Raw genomic sequence first — 5,091 nt, 5'->3', positions numbered from 1 at the left:
TATGTCTAATCAAATTATTCTATTAAAGAAGAAAATAATATTAATTGATTCATTGTGTATGAGCATATTTTAGTTTTAACTACATATGGTTTGTCCAACCTTTTATTTTCTTCAGTGTATTTTTCATAAGTGATGGTCACTGCTTTCCTCTCCACTCTTCAGAAAGTTTTGCTCACTTTTCAGGCTTACCAGACAGCACCAGTTCCAACATTTGTCCTGTGGTGCGATCCCTCACCTTTCTTTAAAGGATTCAGTTTGGAAATGCTCCATGAGATTAAATGGCATACTAGGATACCACCCCCAAATTAAATGAAAGAGTTTCAGATCATGGCTGAAACATAAGGTATTCATCCCACAGTGGCCATGCAAATATGTCATTCACCATGCTTAATAAAATTTTATAGGACAGCAAGTGACACAGTATTCTAAGCACCAGTGCATACACCATTATTCGTGAGTAACCCCACGAATTTTTCTAGGTCAAAAGTAATATTGTGCTGCTCTGGGACTTCTGGAAAAGGGGAAAAAAAAAAAAAGGCTGATCTGCAGGCTCATTTAAGATCAGGTATTTGTTCTGAAAAATGAAAATCAGAAAATTCAGATGGGGAAAAAAAAGAAATAGGTGATGTAACAAGGTCAAACTATACTAGGCAGTTTCGGTGAAATATTTTTGAATTGGGGCTCAGTATTCCATACTGTCAGGCTTTCTGTTGAACAACAGTGACCTACTGAAACTGGGACCTTCACACACTGCAAAAAAGTAAAAAAAAGTGAGAAAATAACAGCCACTCTGCAAAGCTATTGCTTTATCTTCTCTCTCCTATAAAACTTAGGAAAAATCTGACTCTTCAAATCATTATTGATATATACTTTGTTATTCTATAGATATTATTTTACTTTGGACTCATGACAAATTATATTACACATAAAATGATTGCACGTGGCTGTTTCCTTATGTTCTACTTTATGTCCATCAGTGGAACAGAAAAAAAAAATTCTAAGAGATAGGAAAAACATATATTTGAGGTGTTCTTTGAAACATAAGACAACATTTTTGTATTGTGATTTTGGTGAAAATTTGGGAAACTTTTATGTAAGTATCTTCAATGAGTGAAGATGTGGCCTCCACAGCTACCTCTTCTTTTCTGGAAGTTGTTCTATGCAAAACTGGAATCACTTGAGGACTTCTAGTCCAGTTCATTTGAAAGTCAGATATGTTAAGTTACTTCTGTGGTTCAGTTGAGGGACAGTAGTGTCTTACGCTGCTGTTGTTCTGCCCAAAGAAATTGTCTGTTTGTCAAACAGCTCATTTGAAAACACTATGAAGAAAACATAGAATTTGCATATATCAAACTGCAGTATAAAACGTTATTTTACGATTCATATTTTCTCTTAAGGAAAATTGTTGGCAAGAAAGTAATCTTTAAGATCCTTAACTCTATAAATGGTGGAGACTTTTGGAAGATTGGAAGCATTTTTTCTTTGCAAAAATCTTAGAAATCTGCTCCCCAGAAAGAATTTTGACATAATGATTTTTGTGAAAAAGTGTCATCCTGTGATATCTTTATTAAATGTATTGTAAAAATTAACCAAGTAATATTAAAGTGATAATTGGGAGCGTTATGCTATCTTTTTCAATAATCACTGATTTTATAAGTAAAACTTAAAAATTGTAATACTTCCACGAAAAATCCGAACTATGTGTCCTCAAAATATAAAAATTACAATATTAGCTTGTGGTTTTTTGAGTTTATAGCCCTTATTCTATAATTCAAAATTGAGCAGACTCCAGGTGTATTGTCTAACTTTGATATGCTTTAGCAATTCAGAAAGGTGTTGGAATGTCTACCTTGGAGTGAGGATTTCCATTATTCATATTCTTCCTTCTTTATAGTTTTCTTGTTTGAAGACTAATAATTATAATTTAAGGAAGGAAATATTTTCTAGAAAGCTAAATAGTTCATCAATGGTTGTTAAATAACAGAAGAGGAATACTTTTTTCTTAACTTGAGTCTATTCCTAGAAATAGACTGATAAATACTGTTTGTCTGAGGAGCTTTTTCAAGGTGGGAGGGGAAATGCAGAGGCTTCAGCTTCAAGGAGATTTTAAGACATTGTTCAGCTTCAAATTATTGCTTGTGTTGGGACATGTGTGGCAGGGGTCAGACAAAATAATCAGAATAAACTGGTCCAACTTTGTAATGCTAATCCAGGAATTACAGCACTTTGTTCCTTCCTGTGTCCATTCTATAGATGGAGTAATTTAGTTCAACTTCCAAAACTAAGAATGCCGAACAATATTGGAGTATTCAGCTGTCCTAAATGGCAGTCACTCAGGTCCATAAACTTTTAGATTTAATTTCAAGCATTAGTTTTCAGGTCTTAGTTGTAGGTTCAGTTAATTTTAATTATTATATAATCAACCATTAGAGTTGAAAATGTTGTGGGCTTTTAAATGAGTAGGGCTTGAAATTCAACCTTTGAAATCATAATTTTGGACAAGAATTGATGAAAATAATAGAAAGGAGAAGTTCTTTTGTCCATCCATGTTCAGGATCTCACTTTTATAGAGGTAAGAGATTCATTACTCTTCTAACTCCTGTTGGCTGTGCTCATTGAATAATACTCTGAACATTTGAGCTGGATTCTAATCTAGCAGACAAATCATTAGTGCAAGAGTAACCATGTTTTAATTGCAGACCTCAAATGTGCACATTTATGCAATATTTTAGTCTAGAATGACTTTCTTGTAGGAACTTACGGAAAAGCCAGAAGTAGCATATCCAGACTCCTATCAGACAAAGACATAAAGAAAAGCAACTGGAAGAAAATGAGGGCACTAATTTAAAAAAAAAAAATAATTCTCCTCTCCCTCATGAGCCCACATGCGTTTTAAGCAAAGGTACATTATTTTCTGGACACTTTAACTCTCGATGTTAATTTTAGAACTCAATGAGGACCAATTAGGACTTTCACAGTGCCATTTCTATAATAAAAGAGAACCTGAAAGTGATCACTAAGCCACAAACAGTTATTAAAAGGGCATTGATGATTATGGAATGTAAGCAGTGAATTCTGAAAGGAGTTCTAAATACCCTTCGAAGTAGATTATTTAAATTGAACTGTTCCACTAAGTGGACAGTTTATTCAAGGTAGCCTTAATTTGATTTAGTTTATTTTAATTTCCAAAAAGAAAATTGATGAATACACTTTCAATCCAAATCTCCCATATTTTTTTCTAACCTTCCTGTGTTTAAAACAATAAATAGGTAGCAATATCAGCCATGCTAACTGGGTAAATACTGTGTTCCCATGCTTTGATGCTCTAAAACACTAAATAATGCTAACTTTTTTTTTTAATAAAACATTGCTTCATTGTCTGGTTTGCATTTGAAAGTAGCAAATGACAAAATCTTATTTCTTTGCAAATAACTACATGTACTTTATGCTGAGAGTGTTACTCCTTAGCACAGCATAGACAAAATACTTATAAAATATTTCTGCAGTTGAGTTGCTGAGGTCTGGTGTGTCAGGTTTGGATTTGTCTTACACATTCCCTCTGAAGGAAAGTTATGTCTTTCTTACACTAGAAATGGCAGTGCTACATACTGAGGAGGCTGAGCATCCCTTCAGCTTCATGAACACTGAAATCATAAAATGGGTGATAGAGCTGAAAAGACTGGTGTCAAAGACAGCTCTGTATTCTTGCAAAACTGCTGGCAAGAGATTATGACTTGAGATGCACAGAAAGGCTGTAGCATACAACTTTTGTCCATGGCTATACAAATCCAGATGCTGCTGATCTAAGCACCTGTGTCAGAAAAGAGCTATTGGCTAAAATCCAGTCAACAAAAGAAACATCACAACCGCTTTCAGAGGTCAATCTTTAAACTCCTAGTGATCCAAGTTGTCTGTTATTAATATTGAAGATGAGGAAATCAAAAGATATTATTGCTGCTTTGAGAGTAATAAAACAGCATCAGGCATTGATGTCAAATGTTTGACATCAAGATGTCAAACACTGTATACTGGGTAATGCAAAAAAGGAAATGTTGATTCTTGGAAGTATGTGAGATTTGCTTAAGAGTACAAGATGTATTAATATTTCTATACAAGTAATGAGTAAAATCTAATTTGTGTACATACTGTATATAATTCTGGCCAACTTTGCTGTGCTTACTAGCTATGGGCCATTTTGATTTGAGTGTTCATTATCCATTAAATTAAACCTCCTATTTTTGACATATGTCATACATATGCCACTGGAGTAAACTGAACTACATGAAATCAGACTGCATCATAGTTTATATTAATATTTGTACAGAACAAATACCCCTTACTCTAAAGTACCAGCAGGTACTATATTAAAGTAATTACCAAAAATTACAAAGAATGCAATTCCAGGAGGACTTTACTAAGATGTATTAATTCTGGAATAGAGAAATGGCCTCAAGATGAGCAATGTAGTTTGACCTTTTAGCTAACAAAATTTATGCCAGTTGCTGCAGATGGCAATAGTGGTTTATTCTAAATTGTGATGCAGCTATATGTGAGTAGGGACTACTTTGTAACAACAAGCTGAATTGAGTTGAGGTATTTATCCTAACAAATCAATCAAACCATAGCATAGCTATGACTTAGTTGCCATCACAGAAACATGGTGGGGTGACTCCCACAATTGGAGTGCTGCAATGGATGGCTATAGACTCTTCAGAAGGGACAGGTGAGGAAGGAGAGGCGGTGGGGTGGCCCTGTATGTTAGGCAGTGTTTCGATTGTATAGAGCTCAACGATTGTGATGATGATTAGGTTGAGGGTTTATGGGTAAGGATGAGGGGGAAGGCCAAAGAGGCAGATATCATGCTGGGAGTCTGTTATAGACCACACAACCAGGATGAATGGGCGGATGAAGCGTTCTACAAGCGACTGGCAGAAGTCTCTCAATTGCTAGCCCTTGTTCTCGTGGGGGACTTCAACTTCCCGGATGTCTGCTGGAAATACAACGCGGCAGAGAGGAAGCAGTCTAGGAGGTTCCTGGAGTGTGTGGAAGACAACTTCCTGACACAGCTGGTAAGTGAGCCTACCAGGGGAG

The sequence above is a fragment of the Pygoscelis adeliae genome, unplaced genomic scaffold (genome assembly GCF_000699105.1).
Source record: "Pygoscelis adeliae isolate BGI_AS28 unplaced genomic scaffold, ASM69910v1 Scaffold264, whole genome shotgun sequence".
Lineage (NCBI taxonomy): Eukaryota > Metazoa > Chordata > Aves > Sphenisciformes > Spheniscidae > Pygoscelis > Pygoscelis adeliae.
The sequence above is the reverse complement of the archived record's forward strand: the minus strand, read 5'-3'. Positions refer to the sequence as shown.